Source organism: Pleurodeles waltl, chromosome 4_2 (assembly GCF_031143425.1).
Source record: "Pleurodeles waltl isolate 20211129_DDA chromosome 4_2, aPleWal1.hap1.20221129, whole genome shotgun sequence".
NCBI lineage: Eukaryota > Metazoa > Chordata > Amphibia > Caudata > Salamandridae > Pleurodeles > Pleurodeles waltl.
The window spans coordinates 645,307,480-645,330,829 of NC_090443.1; positions in this window are offsets into that span (position 1 = coordinate 645,307,480).

A 23,350-nucleotide genomic window follows, 5' to 3' on the forward strand; every position below is an offset into this window, starting at 1 on the left:
TGTAGATCAATATCTGCCTACCTAACGCTATCTACAATCTGAGAGCATAGCAGGTGTACCTGATCTAAGAGGATAGCGTAAGACCCTCATACCCGAAAATCTGAGCCAGGGTGTCGGTCTAAAGTTGAGATGACAATCCTTTTCTGCCAGAAAAAAGATCAGTGTCAGCAGAGCTGTATGTAAAATACAGCATTTATTCTAGAACAGTTGTGGCTGGAGTGCTCCTCTGCCCCCACTGGGGTAGTACACAGTTTATATAATCAAAAGCACCCTGTAGTAGAGGCACAGCTCTGATGCAATGATATGTATAGATGTTGGAAGATGTCTCCAAATGGGCAACACAACCACTATAATGTTTTGTTTTGAGTTCCTAGCCTTGAAAAGAGTTTACAGATTGTACATTGAGAAAGGCTAACCAAAAACAAGCAACTTGTACAATGTATCTTTACTTTTTGGAATAATATCATGCAAGCATAAAGTGTGTAAAATGTAATTGCTAATAGTGAAATGTATAAAATGTAAAATATAAAACTGAGCTAAATTGAAGAACAAACGTGGCCCCAAGAAGGCATCGCAACACTAACAGTACCAGCACCATTATGATAAATTCCCCTACCACCAGCATCACCACCACAACTGACATCTGAATGTCAGTCTACTGTAAACAACCTCCGACCTCGCTGCCACACAGATTCCAAGAGCCAAGGGTAAAGGGAATGTGTTGGGGGTTAAAGGGTATTGTCAGTACCCACATGGATATTGCTGTGCCAGGCTAATGCCATATTAGGTGGCACTATTAATGCATAGCCATCATTGCTGCAACAGGTGTAGTGGCAGTGTAGTCAAGACATAAGCAGCACCTTACACAGCTATTATGGCTGTGTTTTCCTGTCAAACCAAAGAAGAAAATGTTGGCCCATTTTGCTTGCTCGAATTTGGGCCATTTGCACTTTTGCATGCCACTGATGGCAACTAGTGCAAATAGCCACAGGTATGCACCTGTGGTAGTATTATTTTCTAAGCATATACTTCTTGTGGACCAGAGAGTTTCAATATAAAGATGTAATCAGTCTGATGCCTTTTAGATCTTTGATTTGTTTGTGGATCTTTTTGTGTTCCAACAGGTTTGGCTCCCCGCAATGGCGAAGGGGCGTCACCCCACTGGCTACGTGCCAGGAGCTGAAAAATAAAACAATATTTTGTCATCATTTTATTTTCCAGCTGCTGGCTGAGCCACCATGTGCAGGGAGGGGCGGGGCTGAGCCATGGGAGGCTGAGGAGTAGTGGGGTGGAGTGATCTTAAGGGCACATGTCAGTTTGTCTCGGCCTTAGGCCGGCCAAACTGACATGTGCGCCTAGGTTCCTCCAAGGTGACTGCGTTGCACAGCGAGGTTGGAGAAACATCACAGACTCCAATGCACTGTCTTAGTGTCAGACCAAGCCGCTCAGACCAATCCCGGTTTTGCTCTCATGCTAGCTATAGAATGAGAGCAGCACCAGGATCACATGGGGAGCCTGTGCTGGTGTCCCAGGGACTGCTTGGACACCATCACCATCGGGAGAGAAGAGGAGCGAGGCAACTGGCGGCAGCAGCATTACAGGTACGTTTTTAAATTTTTACATTTTATTGTTTCCCCTGTCCCCGTGCCTCCCCGCCCTCTCCCTGAGATTTGTGGCAGCCTCCACTGTGTTCCAAATGTAAGGTGGTGATGACTTGGTGAATCATGTTTGCAGTAGTTGCTCCTACTAAATATAGTTATTCAAGGGGCCTGTTCTATTTAAATGTCAAAGTAGCAAGCTACAGGAATCTATTAAAACATGTAAGCTTTCTTTCTTTGTCCACAATTTGATCTTTGTGCCAAAATCATTATTATTTTTATCAATTATAGACACTGCACATATTTTGACCCTATCTCTGTGTTGCAATATTTGTTATTATCAAGGCCACTATTTGTAAATGTGTGCTTCCTCTCAAATGGTAACACTTAGCAGCAAAATGTTGAATTTGTATTTTATGGATGCATGCCGTTATTGATCTAGCATGCTTTCACATGGGAGTTTATTGTTTTTGAACAGCACTGGTACAGAATACTGCTTTTGAAAGCCTTAAGAGAGAAAGGTAGATATAATAGCTTTTAAAACCAATAAATGAAGGGCCAATATAGGGCCTGATTACAATCTCAGAGGCATTAGTGCTGAGACTGCCAATATGGCAGTGGTGAGGTCGCCATCAAGCTGGCAGCCTCACCACTACTATATTGCAGCGGAATTGGCCTGGGCTCCTTTTGGGAGCCGAGGCCAGTGCCATTGCACACAAGCACCCTCGCAATGTGCACTGTCTGCAGTACCAAACAGTGCTCATTCTGAGGGTGCTGGTAGGGGTCCCCCTGCACTGCCTTTCTGCCAGCATTTTCATGGCAGAGACCCCGCCATGGCTGACCACGATTTCGAATGCCACCGACCCGCTGCGTTCCATGATACTGGCGGCGGTCTCCTGCCGGTCTGACTGCCAGGATCATTATCTGGCGGTCAGACTAGCAGGAGTGCGGTGGTCCGACCACCACTGCAAATTTGGCCAAACTCGAAATGAGGCCAATATCTAATCTGAAAATCTATCTGAAGAGAAATGTCTTCAATTCGTTCCTGTATTTCCTAAAATGTTACTTTAGGAAAAGGGAAAGCAGAAATGAGCTTTAAAGCATGGTGCACACTGGACTTTATGTGGCAAGTCGCAAAACATAGTTGATGGAGGCTCACTTTAGGTGATGTTACCCAGAAATACCATGTAGTACTTTGATGTTTAGGGCAGGGCATGTGAAAAATATCCTAAAGCTATAAGAACAACTGCTATTGTCCTATTTAAACTAAGCAAAATTAGCAAGCCTTGGCAAACCCAATAGGTTTGGCATTAATGTGCTCACAGTGAGAAATGAGCATGCATAAATGCAGTCTGTCTGCAGTAAGACATTCAAGCCAAGGCTATTGGTTTTTCCAGTGTTTTTTTGTGTTATTCAGCAGTGTAATGCCTTGTCAAAATGATGAAAAATAAAAGTAAACATTCACATTATAAAACCATTTATATCTTACGTTTTAGGCAACATTTCTTTTTGTCATGTTCTATAGGAAAAAAATTAAAAACGTATTTACACATATTGCATTCATAACAATGATTTACAAAATATTGGCACTGCTTACCAAGTGTTGTTGTAATCATCAGTCCGGAGACATGCATCACCTATCACATCAGTGTAACCTTTGAACATTGTGCAAGACTCTTTTATCACTAGTCTTTCTTTAAAAGTGGTTGCTTCATTCTCTGCAGAGAAGATGAAGTACAAAGTTGTAATGACAGAATGTAAGGTCCATAGCGATTTTTCAGAATTGTAAATTCTTGAAATAGTTCCTTTCTTAAGGATGTTTTAAAGGGAATATTAAAAAGGAGCCATATATCTTTGACAACAGTTAATCGATATAGAAAACAAACATAAGCGACTACATTTTAGCAACAAAGGAACTGGACCGTTTAAAAAAGCTAACTCATAAATTCAATTCTAGACATATATCTCATAATCAGTAAAACAGCTGTGAGTGTGGAAAAATATAAAACAATGGATTTTCATTTAAAAAACGGTGGTTTTAAGTATTCCTAACAACCAAGAATAATGATGAGTGAAGCATGGCTCCATTTTCCTGTAATTCTGTCTTTTGAGTCAAATACTGTTGACTGACAATTATGTAGTATTTGTAGCCATGTCATTTTGCTTTTTTCACTTTGAGTATTTTTTTCTCAGTTTAATTTGCGAAAAAACTCCAGTTCATGGAAGAACACAGTCCTATTCTGTATTTACTAAGTGTGTTACTATTGTTTTTAATGACTTTAGTCACCCTGCACTTTTTAAATATTTTAGACAAACATGATACATGAGCTTGAAGTTTTCCAGTCAATAATTTTGGAGCTCAGTGTTAGACTTGGCATCCTTGGCTTGATTTTCCCTAACTTTTTGCCTCTGTTTCCTTGGTTGTTGATGTGTGCTAGACTCTATTTTTGCTCTTTTTGATACTCTGGGGTCTTTACCACTGCTATCCAGTGCTAAACTGCAAGTGCTCCAATGTAAAATGTATGGGTAATTGGCTTTCCATGATTGGCATATTTGATTCACTATTAAGCCCATACTGCAGTGCACTAGAGGTGCCCAGGACCTGTAAATCAAATGCTACTAGTGGGGCTGCAGCACTGGTTGTGCCACCCACATTAGTAGCCCTGTAAACATGGTTCAGACCCATGCTGCTGGTCCCTGACTTCTCCAAGGAGTTTGTGGTACAGACAGATCCTTCAGAGCATGATGTGGGAGCAGTACTTTCACAGCTGAACAAAGAGGTCCTAGACAAGCCTATAGTATTTCTTAGCAAGAGACTACTCCCCAGGGAACAGAGGTGGAGTGCAATTGAAAGGGAAGCTGTTGCTGTGGTCTGTGCGTGATGAAGCTAAGACCCAAATTGTTTGGGTCTCACTTCCGGGTTCAGTCCGACCACAGGCCACTCAGACGGTTAATGCAGATGAGGGGTGAGAACCCCAAACTGTTGAGATGGTTCATTTCCCTACAGGGGATGGATTTTAGGTCCACATGTAAAAAGATCTGGTTTTGCGACTCGCAAACTGCGAGTCTTATCGACTCGCAATTTGTAAGTCGCAAAACCGGGTGTACAACAGTGTCAATGACACTGTCTGTGATTCGCCATGGGGGCAAAAATGACCTACCTCATTAACATTCATGAGGTAGGTTTCAATTTGCGACCCACTTGGGAATGGCCGCCCTCACAGGGATGGTGGCCTGCTGGAGAAAGGAGACCAACATGCCTGTGACTGCTTTTAAATAAAGGAAAAGGAGATGCATTTCAAAAACAAAAATGAAAGGTTTTCTGTTAGTTTTTTCAGAGCAGGCCGTGGGACCATGGCCTGCTCTGACATTTTTTTTTTGCTGCCGATCACAAAGGGGAGGGGGTCGCCATGCGAATAGGTTAGCACTAGTTTGAAACTGGTGCTAACTGCGATTGTTTTGTGACCCCATTCATGGTCACAGAACAATGCTACATTGCGCTGCGACTCGCAATTAAGAAGGGAACGCCCCTTCCTAATTGCGACTCGCAAACCTATTTTGCGATTTGGTAAATAGATTACCGAATCGCAAAATAGGGTCTGTATATACCAAATTTTGTTTTCCTGTTGCAAATGGTCCAATTCTGCTAATCAGACCGTTTGCAACAGAAGAAATGGTAGATACATGTGCCCCTTAATGTGGAACACTGTCCTGGCACAGAACATGCCAACGCTGATGGTCTGTCCAGGCTCTTCCGCCTTAGTGAGGAGAACTTCCAAGGGGTTGGTTAGTTCCCCCTACTCTCACCTGGAGGGGACATGTGTTAGACCTGGCAGCTTTTTGATCTGTCTCCCCTGTCCTTTTGCCTTCTGACCTTCTGTTTTTATGACATACTGGGCTTTGTTTTTGCTGGTTTATTGTCTCTGTGCACTTTACCACCGCTAATCAGTGCTAAAGTGCAAGTGCTCCATATGTAAATGGTATTTTTGATTAGGTTATCCATGATTGGCGTATCTGATTTACTGGTACATCCCTAGTAACATGCACCAGGGTTCCCAGGGCCTGAAAATCAATGCTACTAGTGGGCATGCAGCACTGATTGTGCCACCCACGTGAGTAGACCTGCGAACATGTCTCAGACCTGCCACTGCAGTGTCTGTGTATGCAGTTTTAAACTGCCAATTTGACTTGGCAAGTATACCCACTTGCCATGGCTTAGCCTTCCCTTTTCCTACATGTAAGGCACCCCTAAGGTAGGTCCTAGGTAGCCCCACGGGCAGGGTGCAGTGCATGTTTAAGGTAGGACATATACTAATGTGTTTTATATGTCCTAACAGTGAAATACTGCCAAGTTCTGTTTTCACGGTGCAAGGCCTATCTCTCTCAGAGGTTAACATGGGGGCTGCTTTTAAATATTATTAAAGTTCAGACTCCCTTAGGGAGCAGATACAAATTGGAGTTTAGGGTCTCTGAACTAACAATTTAAAATTACATCTTTTGGTAAAGGTTGTTTTTAGATCGTGTGTTTGACAATGCCACTTTTAGAAAATAGGCATTTTCTTGCTTAAACCACTCTGTGACTGTGTCTGTTTGTGGATTCACAGTCTGAGTCAGTTTGACAGTTGAGCTGTTTGCTCCTCTCCTCTATAGAGTGACACAAAGTCAGCTGGGGTTTAGCCTCCATATCCTGATGAGTTATCTGTGCTGTGAGGGAGGGTAGGAGTGGTGACTCACACCTGAAAGGGCTGAGCCTGCCCTTACACAATGCAATCTCCACTCTCCTGGTGTGTCTGGGGGGGCCTAGCTTGGGCAAGGCAGGATCTTACAAACAAGAGAGACTTTCCTTTGAAGTTTGCCTACTTCAAAGGCAGAGAGGGGTATAAGTAGTGTACCCAAAAGCTCTGAAAATTAGATCACTTCTGGAATCAAGAGGAGCCTCAGACAAGGAAAGAAGCTGACAAGCTTAGGAGAAGTGCTGCCCCTGCCTGAGACTGTGCTTTGTTGGGATATCCCGCAGTTGCTGCTTCTGCCTATAAAAGGGGACAAAGACTGGATTTTGTTGTGCATTCCTGCTTGAGAAGAATCTCCAAGGGCTTGAATTGAGCTTGCCTCCTGTTGTTGAAGTCTCAGGGCCATCAAATACTTCCTCTGGCAGCACCTGGACTCTCTCCTGAGACTCCTGCCCTGCCAAGTGGTGCCCTATCCAGTTCCTGGGCCCTTGAAAGGTGAAGTTGGCAGACAAGAACTAAAAATCCATGCACAGTACGCTGTACGGGGAAATTTTCAATGCACCTTCCGCAACACGGCTGATGAACGATGCGCTGCCAGCTTTGTGGCTGTAATCGACGCTCCACCTGCATCGCAGCTGGAGAAATGACGTGCAACACCCACTTAAGGAGGCTGATAACGATGCTAACTCCACGCAGCACGGATTTTCAGATACTGTGCTACTGGATTTTCCACTCATCATACCTGGGTGTTCAAGTCAATCTGACTCCGGGCTGATCTGAGGTGCCCCATCTGGAAATCAATGCATCCATCTCTTGCAAGGGAGAAAAGCGACGCATCACCGACCTGACAGGAGAAGGAAACGATACACGGCCTCACATGTGAGTAAGGAATCAATGCATTGGTACCCTTTTCTGATGCACACTCGCCTGTGCGGCTTTATTTTTTACGCTATCTAGGTAATTTGTGTAACATCAGCACTCTCACTGTTTTCTATGGATTAAGACTCTTGTTCTTTTAAAAATTCATATCTTGACTTGTGTATGTTGGATTTTTGTCATTTTGGTCTTGTTTGATTTAGAAAAATATTGCCTATTTGTCTAAACTCGTGTGGTGTCCATTTTGTAGTGTTTTCACTGTATTACTGTGTATGTTGGTAAAAATACTTTACACATTGCTTCTGAAGGTAAGCCTGCCTGTTCGTGCCAAGCTACCAAGGGGTTGAGCGGGAGTTAACTGAGGGTGATTCTCCTTTACCCTGACTAGAGTGAGGGTCCTTGCTTGGACAGGGGGTAACCTGACTGCCAACCAAAGACCCAATTTCTAACACTCAGATTTAAATTCAATTCGTCAGATTGTCATGAAGGTTAATCTATTTTCCACTTAACTCTGAAAGAAATGAATGAGTCATTGTTAGGCATATCATTTGTAGTAAGGTACCATAGATCGTAAGAAGAGGCTTCAGTCAGTGTGCCCCGTGGCAATTGCCAATGTATTTCCCTGGTGATGAATTCCATACATGAACGACACCGTGGAAATCCCAACCCATGTTCAGAACTGCTGATAGTGTCAAAATAGCAATATATCACAAGGTGATGCAGGGAGTATAGTGTGGTCAAAAAATTGCAAGAATAAGACTCACAGTGTGCTGGTCATTTAAGGGTATTTCTTAAATGAGAGAAGCATGGATATGATCCCCTTGAGCATGGAAGCAGTTTACTGCTGGAGACCCGCATCAGCAATGAAAGAGACCTAGAAGGCACCACTGCAACTCATTGCCCCTAGTGCAATAAGCAGAAGGCTCACTTTTGCCCTCCAGGCTGTTTTGTCACAAATTTTATTTTGTCATTTGTGGTGCTTTTTCACCACTTTGCCGAGTGCAAGAGCGATGCAAAGGGGCTCCTATATATGCCCCTTAATATTTTTGGAGGTGATTAGTGTGGGCTTGAAAGAGTTACAAAATTAGGTATATGTGGGCAGTTTGCCTTGTGAGTCTTCTCTTACTGAAAATAAATAAAATAGGGTCTTCTGGATGGCCTTGAGATGTTTTTCTCCCATCGACCACTTAGGTCCTGCATGAATGGTCTTGATCTTGCAGAGTCAAGAAATCCAATTGACTGGCTGCATTGGTAAACAAAATGTTGTGGCCATCATTACAGGACACAGGGACTTGGTCCCTCTGTACTCACAGCATTTTGATAATACTGTATAAGGGGTAAGGGTAGGGACAGCCTGATGCCCTGGCACTTGTGCAGGAACCCAGAGGGAAGCCACAGAGGCCATAATATGAAAACAAAAAGGTGTCACAGTCATGGTGTGGCCCTCCTATGAGGTACGATGGGATCTCCACCCCGAGAGCAGATATAAAGAAAGTAATCGTAAATGCCCTTTGTGAGTTTCCAAAATTGTAAACTTAAACATTTGATCTAAGTTTAGAACAAAAACCTACGTTTACCTTTGTGAATTGGGCCATAATTGTTTCTAAATGCTTTAATGGAAGTGTTGCAATATTTGCTATTATTAAACATTGCAATGTGTGAATTTGTGAAATATACATTACATTTTATTTTTGATGAAGCCATTAGGTCTGTTTTACACATGCTAGCCCTTTGATACAGCCAATCAAACTGTTTTTTATATATTGTTGTGTTCTGACCCTTCGACAAAACAGGTAGGTCTGCCTCATTAAACAAAAAATGGCACCATTGATATTGTTACTTGACCTAGCTAGCTGTTTGTGCTGGGTAGGTGGGTGCCCATGGGGTGGGGTTTAAGTGCAAGGCCTTGCCACAGGCCATGTCCTGCTCCCAACCCCATGGCATTCATGGTGTGCACAGCTGAAGTCCGAGTGCACTGAGGGGTGGGCAGCTGTAAAAAGTTGGGCACAGGGCCTGGTTGTGTGTGGCAGGTGATGTGCACCTGCAATCACCCGACACCATGCATGATGTTGGACATCTTACTTTATGTTTAAAAAAGGAATTCACTGAAACGGCAAAGGGTAAAGTGACGGTATAGTTAGACATTTTTTTAATATCTTACTTTGCATTAACAAACCTTAGAAATTCACTAAAAAGCAAATGCTAAAGGGATGTCAAAGGTTGGTGAAATGTTACTTAAATCATACCATTTTAAACAAATAAAACTACTTAAACTTATCAGTTATAGCTATTTCAAGTAACTTTAACTTGCGCCTTAAAGTAACTATATCTCATGCCAGTGCCATGCTCAGTGTTGTCCTCAATTATATAATTTCAGATGTCGCAGTGGTGTTTTCAATTATGTCATTGAACATACCATGAGTGATGTAATATGAGAGGTACTTAGCAGTGCATGATGAGGTCATAGTGTGCCTCTATGTCTCATCTTTAGTTTATTGGCAGCAATAGAAGAACATTGAAGCCACAGAACCTTTGCTTCTTTTGAAGTATTGCCCTTTCCTGAAGAGATATGTCACCAATTAAATGTTAATCAAATCCTTTGCAATAACTGTTCACATCCCTTTAATTTTCTCTGCATATTATCCAACCAACACCTCGGTGGAGTTATCAGAGCCAATCTTCATAAACGTCCTAACCTTTGTCATTCTTTGCCTTCTGTATTTGGTAAAACAATGAATAAAGTCTAGATGTGAATATGGGTGTAGACGTACATAGTAACAATAAGTAATACAGCATTGACTTGAAATCATGCTCTCTTTAGACACTCCTCTGTCTGTCGCCATGGTTTCAACAACGTTTTTTGAAATTTCATGGCCTCTTTACTCCCATTAGGGTTAGAATCATTGGCATCTTAACATAAACAACATCAAGTACCCTTCTATCTTGTGCCTCCTGAATCACCCTTTTAGTTCTCTCCAGGACTTGACCTTACACAATTTACATAGTTCCCCTGGCTATTTGTTTAGGCTGTCTTAACCATCACTAGAAATTGGTTTTATATGTATTGCCACATTCACCAGACTGTGGTTAAATGTACATGTATCATGTAATTGAAACAATCTCTGTCAAGCAAGTTGGAATTTGTGACTGGCAAGTCCATCTCATGTATTGCTTGCACATCTGGTTTATGCCTCTAAATGTGTTTTAACATTATGCTACTTTTAGTTTGTCACAAAGACTGTTGCATTCCATGAAAGTAGTTTCATCAGAGATCTGTTACATCTGATTGCACCAACACCCATGATTTTCTACCTGCAGCTTTTTTTTTGAATAATCATGTAATGTGCCCTACACAAGAAATAATTTTGAACTCCCCTCTAACCACAATTCCTCCAGACAAATGTAAAAACAACAACCAGTTTAACAGTGCTTTGAATTGATTCAGTCCTTACCCTCTCTTTTCCTTTCAGGACAGAAGTGAAAAAGAACAGTTGGACTCAAAACATATACTCAAATCTCAAAGGCACAATACACAGTTTGCTGATGAAAGCTTTCCACCTCTATTCTCTGAACTATAACAGCAAACCCAACCACTTCCTATATAGATGTTAAAAAAATTGGGATACATCTTTTTTGGGTTAGCTTTCAAGCCCAGTTTTACTACCTACACACCCATGTGGAAGATACAATTGAAACTAGCTGTCACTAGGCATAGGTTTTGTTGAATCTGAAGGATAAGGGAGTTTGATTATGAACATGTCTGCATATAAATGGCAGGCTTTATGAATCTGAGCATCCTATTAGTTTGCCCTATTTGAAAAAGTGGCACAATCTACTGCATGGTTACGGAAATTTGGTTTAAGTCCCTGGTGTTTTCCCTGGTGTTTTTTAAGTCACTCTCATACCAAATTAATATGTGCCAAGATGGCTTCACCATTCAGAGTCAAACTTTGAGTTCAGTACAAAAATAAATAAAACTTTGCTTATCTTCACTTCAAGGAGTAGCTCATTGCCTTAACTATTATTTTATTTGAAGTTTCAAATAAAACTATCACATTTGATGTCTGCTGTTTTTTGTTTGGCGAGTTTGTCAGATTATTCTGATTTATCAGGGCTTTAGTGACTTTGTCAATCTTACAATATTGAAGTGTCCCTCATCATTGAGTCATGCTGAAATTATATACCTATGATTGAACACATCAGTTTCCTGCCTGCTATTGAATGCAGATTGTGAGATACCCATACCTGAAGGTCCCTATTATTAACCTGACACCCCACCCATGGATTCTCTTTTTATCACCATTTAGGAGTCTCCAAGTACCTCACTGTGGATCTTTTATTGTAAAAGTGACTGCATTTAATCCTTGTGTGGGCCATTTTCTCCTGCATTTCTGTCCAATGAGCTTCTCAAACATACTGTTTGAACTATGTATGCCGATGGCTGTGCTGCATTGCACCCAAGACAGAGAGCAGAACAGCACCATATCTTTTAAGATATATTAATTGTATATTGTGTGTGTGTGTGTGTGTCTGTGTTCTCATATATGTGTGTGTGTGAGTTTTATACCTAAATTCATAACAAAAGACACAGCATTCACATTTTACAATGTCATTGTGATATGACACACCAACATTTTGATCCGGTTTTCATAAATTGCCATGTTTAACCAGCCTCTCAGTTATTCTTTCCAGTGGAAAAAGCTTGTCCATTTCAGCATAGTTACTATTAGCTGGGAGTTATGCCTGTAACTGGCACTGAGACAATACATGTAAATTAGACAGTAATCCATTTCCAGAGCACCCCAAATGAACACAAAATCAGACCCCTATGTCCCTTGAGACCTGTTCATATAAGCGAGAACACTCCATTGTGAAAACGGCCACCCATAGTTCTCTTGGGGATGCAGTCAATAAGAATACCTTATGTAGACTTCAAATCTCTCTTGGGTGGGAAGAAGTTGCCTTTAACTGAACATTAAATATCTACTAAAATTTGGTACTTTTTCTTTCTCACTTCTGGTGGCACATATTAGGCAGTCTTGCACCATGCACACACTCTTGCAATATAGTCAAAGGTGGGTGCATGATGTTAAGCATGGGTACTATCCTGTGAGGGTGCCGTCCAGTACAAAAAATGTTTCTAGACACACTAAAAGATTTTACACATTTGTAGATGTGTTGTACCATGCAGCACACATGCAATCTTCAAAATCTCTATTGAAGAGGTGTGCATTTTTAGCTTAAACCTCTACCTACCTCTTTTTAGTAGATAGGGCTTTGCTTCAAAATGTATGCATGGTTTCATTGGATTATCTATTTAACATCCATGGTGTACACATGTGATGTAATGTAAAGTAATGTAGCTCAAGCACTACTTTGCATTACTTTAGGGATACTTCCCAAGACACCCACGTTTGGTACTGGAATGTAAATCCCAATTTTACACTTTGTAATAATTTGCATCATGTTTCTGACACCAACCTGGAGCAAATTGCCAGTAAATCTGGGTCCAATTGTCTAACCCACTCATTTTCTTAATTTTAGGAGCTCAGATTCCTGTGTGGCTGCTGAATGTCTCTAGCTTGAGACCATCATGACTGAGATATCTTAAATAAACACTTAATGTTGTCACTTTCATCATTTCCTGAGGAAACCAATAACTTAGCAACTAGCAGGAAACCATCTTATGTGATCAGTCTCTGAATTTCTCTAAATGGGTTTCTAACTAACAGTTTTGAGATTCAAGCAGATGGCCAGAGTTTGTGACACTGTGGTGCACTGATTTAGGTATCAAAAATACCTCTTGGTGCTGATCACCTTTCAGCAATGTTTTATTCCATTTGACCTGATTGACTTTGACATTGGCAGAGTGTACAGAGTTCTTATCTCTCCCTTAATAGATGGTCAGCACTCAGGATTATATTCTACATTTTCTTCAAAGCATTCTTTCTATAGGATATGTCCACAGGACAGCAGTCTTTCTGTCAGTTCATATTTTTCTATTGGGATGTCTATTTCAAGTATATGCCCATTTGTTTCTTAGTCAAATGACAACCAAACACCACTGTATCACATCACATTGCTTGTGCTTCCTGCATGCTTTGTGTTTTCAGGTGGGAGATAGAGCTACCCATCACTAATTAGTAACAACATATTTCAATACGGTTGTTATTACAGGAAGTTCTTCTTTCAATAGTATTGTGGGAGTAAAGCCACAGTCGTCCGCAATAACTACTTTTACAGTGGCCTGCGAAAGGCACTCTTTTCAGAAACAGTATAGAATCCAAGTAAGGACTCCTGTCTGCTTTCAAATTCATATAAACTGCAATTTATTGTATCACCAAGATTTACTTTAGATTGAAAACACATGATCAAGGCAGGGTACCATCTGTAACCATTATTTGTTGATAGATCACAGGATTTATTTAGTCATGGCTTAAGCTACTTCGAAATTCTAAGATTTCCATGAGGTGCTTCCAAAGAGATTAGTGCTAGACCGGAGACACCATATACACTTCCAAGGTTGTAGCCATTTAACATGAATTTGTTTTACCCCTCTAACAGATAAACCCATGGTCTTTGATTTACCTTTCTTTGGCTGCAATGTGATGTTAAGTATCTAAACATACCAGGATTACAAAGGCATTTGTTGAAATGAACATAAAGATTTTCACTCCATTAATTTCAAGATTGGCACAAGTTCATTGCGCAACTGGAAAAAGGTCATTATTGCATACATTTAATAGGACCAGTTTCTGAAAAATAAAACATTTCACTGTACTATTGATGTCATATTTTTTTACCTTAACTTCCTACACAGCATGCAGTGATTCGCCAGATTAAAAACAATGGAGAAGCTTGGGAAAGTAGAGTTGAGGAACATGCAGTTTTCAGGAGAATAACTGCTGAAAGGTGATTAGAGCATTAATACTCTGTCCATCATTGAAATGTCAGACCTAAATCTACCCTTCAAAGTTTTCATGATGTTATGGTTATCATTAAATTTGTAAGTCTGTGAGCAAGATTCCACATACTTGAGGCTGATTGATTGATTTGTGATATTTGCTATCATCTTTATTAAATTATTCTAGAGTGGAACCAGTGCACTCTTTCTCATGGAATCAGGCAGGCTATCTGTTGTTACAACATTCCAGACGTTCTCTGTAGGGTCTCTCAGCAAGGGCTTTGTTTGGTATTTCAGTCAACCCTACCAATATATAGATGGGTGAATGACTGCAAGCCTACCTAGTTGACAATTAATTCCAACTGATGAACTGAATTCTGCATTCATCAGTGTTGGTGGTTCCGATGAATATATGCCCTTCACCTCAGTTTTTACGGTGTCAGTTAATGTTATCTTTGTGGGGTATCCTGACCTTGGTGGAGTATCCAGAAATTGATGCAGCTGTGATTAGGAAGGAATGGTTTCTTACTTGTAATCCTAATTCTCTATTAGTCTCCCTTGAAATCATCAGCGCTGAATAGTCCCGCCCATGAGTGGGGATCCCAGAGCAGTTCTTTCAGAGTCACATATACTTTGCCTTACTTCAGAAAGGCCAGGAAACATATGTGACAGACATGTTAAAATGAATAATAGGGTCATACCTTTAAAAGTCACTTAAATAAGAAGAAAAGTGACCTTTCGAAAATGTCCTTCACAAACACTTTTTAGTTCATTTTTAAACTAAGATAAGGAGCAAAATATAGCAATATAGCCTTCAAAGGCTGCAGCATTGAAAAAATGCAAAAAAACTCACCAACTTTAAGAGCCTCTTGACCTCCAGTCTCCAACCATGCCCTGTTGGTGGCAGTGTACTCAGTTCTTTTTGACCAGCAAGTTAGCAGTATAATGTTATACAAATATTATGTCTTCCATCAGGGAGGAGGGAAGGTTGCATATTGTGAGGTGTATTATATGGTATGGTTGTGTGGCCTTACCGTGGAATACACTTGCAAATACTGTCTTGGGTCCAGTCAGGCTCGTTTGTACAGATGCATGATGGAACAACATATGCGTATATCACTCATTCCTTTTTCAATGCGGTCTCTACAACAACTGTGTCTTTACCACGCATGCCTTTACCGTGCATGCCTTTACAACAAATTTTGTTGTAACAGCATGTTTGGTAAAGGAACATGCATGGTAAATTCTTCACCACCCTGCCCCTTACACCTGATGCCATACTCCACCAGCCCAAGCCCTTAAAAGTATCCCTTCCCCCCCCTGCCCGGAGCCCTAATCCCCCCGCCCTAACCCTGCCCTGTCATAAAAACTACAACAACCCCCCACCCACCCTAAACCCTAAAACCCACCCTGTCCTAAAAACTACCCCACTCTGCCCTAAAACTACCCTGACCCCCAGCCTAAATCATAAAATATACCCTGCCCTGTCCTAAAAACGACCCCAAGCCCCTGCCCCACCCTAAACCCTAAAAGCTACCTGTCCTGTCCTAAAAATGACCCCAACCCCACCCTAAACCCTAAAACCTACCCCGTCCTAAAAACTATCCCTCCCTGTCCTAAAAACTACCCCGACGTCCACCCTGAAACCTAAAACCTACTGCGCCCTGTCCTAAAAACCACCCGACCCCTTGCGGTAAACCCTAAAACCTACCCCACCTTGTCTTAAAAACTACACTGAACGCCCACCCCCACCCTAAACCCTACCCTGTCCTGTCTTAAAATGTACCCCTCCCACACCCTAAACCCTGAAAGCTACCCAGTCCGGCCCTAAAACCTACCCCACCCTGCCCTAAAAACTACCCCAACCCCCACCCCACCCCACCCTAAACCCTTAAACCTACCCTGTACTAAAAACTATCCATCCCTGTCCTAAAAACTACCTGACCCCGCCCTAAATGTGAAAACATTCCTATCCCTGTCCTAAAAAGTACCCCGACCCCAGCCCCCTTCTAAAAGCTAGAAGCTACCCTACCCTGCCCTGTCTTAAAACCTAACCCACCCTGTCCTAAAAACTACCCCGATCCACCACCCTAAACCCTAAAACCTACTCTGTCCTAAAAACTACCCAATCCCTTCACCCCCCCACCCGGAACACTAGAACCCACCCCACCCTGTCCTAAAAACTACCCTGACCCCGCCTACGCCCTAAACTATAAAAGCTAACCTGCCCTGTCCTAAAACCTACCCCGCCCTGTCCTAAAAACTACCCCGACCCCTGCCATAAACCCTAAAACCTACCCTGTCCCAAAACCTAACCCACCCTGTCCTAAACACTACCCCAACACTGCTCTAAAGCCTAAAACCTACCCTGTCATATCCTAAAAACTACCCTGTCCCACCCTAAACCTTAAAAGCTACCCTGCCCTGTCCTAAAACCCACCCTGCTGTGTCCTGAAAACTACCCCGACCCCCACCAGAAACACTAAAACCTACTGTGTCCTAAAAAATACCCTGACCCCTCACCCTGAACCCTAAAACCTACCACCTTGTCCTAAAAACAACCCCATCCCGACCATATCCTAAAAACTACATCAACCTCCCCCCCAAAGCCAGCCCCACTAACCTCTCTCACCTCTGGTCACTGCGCCTTCATGTTCTGCCTGGACTGTCTCTCTGCCATTACCATGGGCATTGCGTCCTAAACACGTGTAATAAACACATATGTGCGGTAATGGCAGCATGGTCAATGCAAAGCGTTGCATTGACCGCATTGTCAGTGATGTTTCCCATTTGTACAACCTTAAGCTCAACCCTTGGTAGTTATGGCTTCGAGCAACAGGGCATGGACCAAGGAACTAGTGTAAAGCATTTAACAGTACCAGAAAACGAAAAAAAGAAGAGCAAAATGCACTTGAGGGTTCCTGAGATTTAAGTAAGCTTAGTTTTTAATCCATCTGCAAACAAGCATTGGTAACTGCAACGTTTGTAGCCTTTTCAAAAGTTTGTAAAAGTTACTTTGGCTACTCCAGCCTGACTTTGGTGACCAAATCCAGCAGGGAGAAGGTCTGAGGGGCCAGGGGGGTAGGTTTGAACAGCTACTTGGCTGACAGCATTTTCCAGTCCAGTTCCAAGCTTTACAGCACAACTGTCATAGATTTTAATAGAGTGGTCCTGATGCTGCAGATGCCGGGGATGAAGATGTTCAAAGGTTCTCCAGGTGCTGTGCAGTCAATGGGGGATCCTTTGTGGTTATTCCTTGGTCCACAAGTCCGATGGGGCATCTTTGGCCACATAGGTTGGGGTCCCTCAAAGTCCTCTTTGAGGCAGTAGAAGGCCAGCAGTGGCTGGACTACCAGTCTTTGTACACAGAGGTCCCAGTGGTATCCTTTGGTGCAGATTAGTGTCCAGCAGCAGTCACTGGGGGATCTTCTGAAATGGCTACTGACTTGCCGAGTTGGGATACTTTAATGAGCCTGGTGCTGGTTGCAGGGGTTCAGCCGACTGACCCTTGGAGTCACTTCTTTGGTATTGGGCTAGGGAATTACTTTTCCCCAAGCCAGAAGCCACAGGCACAGTCCTCTCTTCGCTAGTCCAAGGTGGAGCAGGTGAGTCCAGAAGATGGTGCAGTCTCTCTTTGTGCAGTACAGGGGTCTGCAGGGCAGTTCTTCTTCAGTCCTTGTTCCAGTTCTGATGTGATCTGAGGTTCAGAGTACCGGGGGTGCTGTATTTATTCCCAGAAAGTACCATGGGGGGAGGTAATGTGGTTACTTGTCAAGGGGCTACCAGGCTCCGTTCCTCTTGGTGATGACTTCCAGCTGTATGTAGCATCTTGCAATCCCACAGTAGAGTAGTCTTCCCACTTTCAAGATGTCTGCACCCTTCCTAGCTGTTAATATCTTCTTAGCCTACCCTAGAGGTGTGGCTACCTGTGGGCTACACGCCCATGGGAAAACAGTTTAGGCACTGGCTTCCCCTCTCTGTCCTTGTAATTAGCCAAGAAGTGTGAGGGCTATTTGCCCACCAAAGACGATGTTATGCAGTGGCAGACTGGGAGCCATTTTGTACCTTGTCACACGCAGGGTGGCACAATCAGTGCTGCTGTCCTGGGTGAACACCTCCTTACATGCTGTACATACCATGTACTAAGGAATTATAAGTAAGTCAGTTCTTGCCAAGTGAGGGTAGCCAATTCGATATGAACTTTGTAAGGGGATAGAACACTGGCACTGAGGTCTTGTTAGCAGGACTCAGTGCGCTCTCAGAGTCTATAAACAAGCAGTATCAATCCAAAAATATAGGGATGAACATGCAAAAATAGATGTTTCCTCACGTGTGGTTTCAATGGAGTTTCCCCTGAGAGAGAACTAAGATTACTGATAAAAATAAATCATTTTTTCTCCGGGGATCTCCATTGATAATCATAAACACTGAATAAACTAGCTAGCTCAACACCAAAAGATCCCATGAAGGAAGAGATAAAAAGGAGTCTAGTATAATTAGGCAAACAAATTATTTAGATATGCTTGCCGCATTTGGGCATCAGCATCAGTGTCTGAATCAAGGCAATATAGTCTAGTAAATGTGTGAATCAATCTCCAAGTTGCAGCTATGTAAATCTTAGCAATTGGAATGTTCCTAAGTAAAGCAGCAGTAGCTTATTTACCTCTTGTGGAGTGGGCTCTAGGTTTACCAGGTAGGGTCTTGTTTGTTTATTGATAACAAGAGATTAAGCAGGAGATAATCCATCCAGACAAGGATTGTTTAAAAGTGTCAGATTCTGTCCGCTTTGAACCATAGGTGACAAAGAGTTGCTTTGATTTTCTTGACGATTTTGTCCTCTCTACATAAAACTTCAAAGCTGTCCTAACATTGAGAGTATGGGGAGACCTCTTTACAGGAGAAGAAGGATTCTGAAAAAATGTGGATAAAGTAACATTCTGATTGATATTGAAATCCAAAGACTATTTTAGGGAGTACTTTATGATGTGCCCTCATCACTACCCTGTTAGTGTGGAACATTGTATAAGATTAATGTGAACTGAGAGCCTGTATATCGCTAACTCTACAAGCTGAAGTAATGGCTACTAAAAAGGAACCCTTCAAAGACAGGTGTTAGAGTAAAGCCATATGAATGCGCTTGAACGGAGAACCCATAAGGCAAGAGAGGAGAATGCTTAACTCCCATCGAGGAGAAGGTCTCCTGTGCGGAAAATATATTTTCTTAATACCTTCCAAAGCATCTTTGATGACAGGCATTCAGAAGAAGGACATTTGTGAAGGATATGTTTGATAAGCTGTGACTGCTGCATGATGTACCCTAATGAAGAGAATTGCAATTTTGCTTTAGTGAGGTGGAAGAAATATGAAAGAACAGGCTCTTCCTGACAAGGTAGAGAACAGAAATTGCTCTGAGAACACCAGATACAGAATCTCTTCCACTTGAAGGAATAGGAAGTTCTAGTGGGTGGGCTTTCAGCGTCTCTCAAAACACCCATGCATTTTTTGGGGAGATTCAGGTGACCATATTATATGAGTTCAGGAGTCATGTAGCCAAGTTCAATGAGTAGAGGTTGGCATGTTGAATATGGTCTCCATACTTCTGAAGAAGATCCAGTCTGCATGGTAGCCTCCGGTGTGGACATACTGTGAGGGGAAGGAGATCGGTGAACCACCATTGTTGAGGCCATTCCTGAAAAATGAGAATCATTCTGGCTTTCGAGTGTGAGATCTTGATGATCACTGTCAACAGTAGGAAAACTGGAGGAAACCTGTGTGTCCTAGCCAAGAGGAACGCTGAAGCGCTAATCAATGATAATAACCATGCGCGGCTAGAGTGAGGGAGTCAACTTCAGCTGAAGCAAGACAAAGTTCATGTGACTTTGAAAGAACTGCTCCTTGATCCCTGTACGTTGGCGGGACTATTCTGTGCTTATGATTATCAGTGGAGATCGCCAAGAGAGAAATGACATTGCACGGATAAATGCCCAATTAGAAGCAATGCTAGCTTTGTTCTGTTATTAGAGGATTTGACCTTGCATTTGGGGCTAGACTGTTTCTTTAGGTGGGGGATGGGGTAAGTTAATTTGCTGTTGGTTGTTTGGCAAAGACTGGGTCACAAAACATTTAGGACTGGCACTACTTGATGTCCTTGGTGGTAACTTAAGACAGTGTTTGGGCAAAACCCTTTTACCACTTTATTATGACAGCAGGTTTTGATTAATGTGTGACAAGAGAGTCTGTGAATATTTGTTGTGTGATATTTTATTGTGCTGGTGATATGTCCTTTTGATTTTTGTGCTACTGTTTATTTGTGATGCATTACTGCAATAAGATGTTGCTATATACTGTGAATATTGAATTGCATTCTGTTTTGACTGTATTGTTTTGTTGTGCCCTGTTAGGCGTTATTTGTGGTGTTATGTTGCTTTCTGTAAATTATTATGTAATGTTCTGTTGCTTACCTTGGATACGTTAATAAATGCTATTACATTTTGAGGGAAAAACCACTAATAACTTTGAAGTTCCTGTGGCAAACAAACATTTATCAATGCCTAAGATGGTAAGGTATTGCAGTTCTAGTTCTTCAAATATTTAGGACCAAAATGTGAGACCTATCTTAAATTACCACCTTTCGTGTTATATGTGCCTGTTTCTTAAATTAGCAGTTGTCATGCTCATTTTATGTACGATGGCCCACAATATATTGCAAAGTTGTAATGGCTTATTGGTCATTTTGCATATTTTCACTCATTTAAAATTCACAGTATCAACTAGAATGGCACATTGAAAATGATAAACTCATTGCATGAAATCCCATTCTCCTTCCCACCAGGGATTATTCAGTCTCCAGTTGTACCTTGTGTTCTCAGAATCCTAGCATCCTGTTACTCATTTCTTTTTTGATCAGGCAAAATCAAAGAAAAATCAGAGGCGAACACAGTGCTCACAACAAGAACATTTTTTTCAGACAGACTTGTAGCCAGGACATTTGTTTACATTGTAGATGATTACAAGTGATCACTCAATATTAGTGTATTTCAGGAGATCTTCTCATTAAATTGTGCGACGCACACTAAATACTCACAGTTATTAATCCTTAAAAACAGATAATCATTTATGAAACTATTAAAACATCATGCTTAGAAGTGCTCGACTCCAACATGCAATCACATCCTAAAATCATTTTTTGATTTCTTAGACACCAAGAGACATGCAAGTATGTGCTTGATAAAAAGACAATATACCCTTAGGTGTCCTCTTTAAGAATCTGTAGTGCTACTTGGTGGTTCCTCAAACCCAACATCAGGCGTATTGGCCGAATCCTGTCAAATACTATCACTTAGGGGCATATTATTTAATAATTGCATCACCCTTGCACCAGGCAATGGGGCACAAGAGTGACACAGCTTCTAAGTTAGATATATCAAGCCATGCAAGGCCACCTTACCTGCTCTTCCCTGCATGATAAATCTAGAGTAACACAACACAGCACAAGTCACTTCATTGCATTGCTCTGCCTTGGTAACGTGTTCAATCTACCAATGGGTTTTTGCATATTCCCAGATTTACCATTACTGGTTGACCTGTGAATGTGTCGATATCCTGCACTTTCCCAGATGAGGTGTAATGAGGAGAAATATCTTTATTTCTCCTCATTTTTTCCTCTTATTATATGTGCTCCATTCTGCTGCCCACATAGAGCAAAATGCCGTTCAGGATTGTTTTTAGGCAGGAAGGTGCCCCTTACCAGCACAAAACAATCCTGCTTACAATGCAAGCATCCTTGCACCATGTGAAAGGATGCTTGCTTTGGTGCAACGAAGTACATTGTGCACCAGCACTGAGAAAAGTCAGGAATGCACTGTACAGTGTTAAGTACAAGGCATTCCAGCCTTTTCCCTATCACGCAGTGCAGCAAGGTGACTTGCAGCGCAGCACTGCACGATTTTATTATAAAAATGTCACCAATTCTTGGAAGAGTCGTATGCTTCCCTGAAGTAAAATCTACTTACAATGGGAGGTGAATAGTGCATGTTTTCTTAATGAGTGCACTGATTTCCTCTAGAAGGTGGTGCCTCATACTTTATAACAACTATTTATGTTTTTTAAACTTCAAGCTTAGAGAAAACATTGGCTATCGAATTTAGGAACATATATTTATAATGGAGTGCACATTTTCCTAAGACTCCTTACAGAAATGTTTTTTTTTTATTTTTTTATTTGGAAAAGTCAGTACTGATACATGAGCTCTGTACGGTTTCCTTAATATTTCAGCTTTTCATTCTTTACCAAGTCTAAACCATTGATTTCCATTGAGTTCCCTGAGCTAGAAAAACCTGTTTAATAGATGTCACTGGTTGAATATGGCGTATGCTTCATCTTTTGAAAAAACATTCCAGTGAGGCAGATGTCCTTCTCGGGTTGAAATACCCATTACCATTCTGAAAAGAAGTTGGACCGGCACTGGAAGATACTTTTTAAAATGCACAGTGAGGCTTTTCACTCTGCATATGGTCCGAAATCAGATCTTAATTTGTGCTTGATGTTTCTGGTGGAATACACCAGCACTTATTTTTGAGGGCCGGCGCTTAGTTTTCAACCTCAAGTATTTACTGCGAGCAAAAGACACATTTGGGAAAGACGGGGGAAGAGAAAAACGAAAAAACGTCACAATGGGAGAAAGCAGAAAGCTGCACGAGTGAGCTGAATGGGCAGACAGTGGCTTTCAATGGATTGAAGAGGCTCAAGATGGCTTCCGGTTTACTCTGCCTCAGTATATTCTACATTTCCAACATTCAATGAAAGCAAAACGACAAGTGTCCTGATCTTACTTGGGTGTTTATTTACAGGCATATACAATGCGTTTAGCACAGCCAGACTCTCAGAGGACAGGAGCCTAGTGAATCTTTTGTAATTCCTGGAAGTAAACAGTCTAAGTAATTTTTTGATAGTACCAGAAAATGTCTTTGTTTTTCTTGTACAACCTAATAAAGCACAGGCATTTCGGACAGTGCTCAACTTGTAAATAAAAACGTGCCGAACCTTAAACCCTCCTCTTAACCCATTAGCTAGTGGGCCTTCCACCTCCCGCCCCCCAGTGTTGAGCCTTTTTTCAGCTATTTGGGGTAGTTTGCACTTAGGCTTTCATAACTTTTTGTCCATATAAGTGATCCACGCCAAATTTTCGTTCTTTTTTTCCAGCATCCTAGGGATTCCAAGAGATCCAGAGTTTGTGGGTTCCC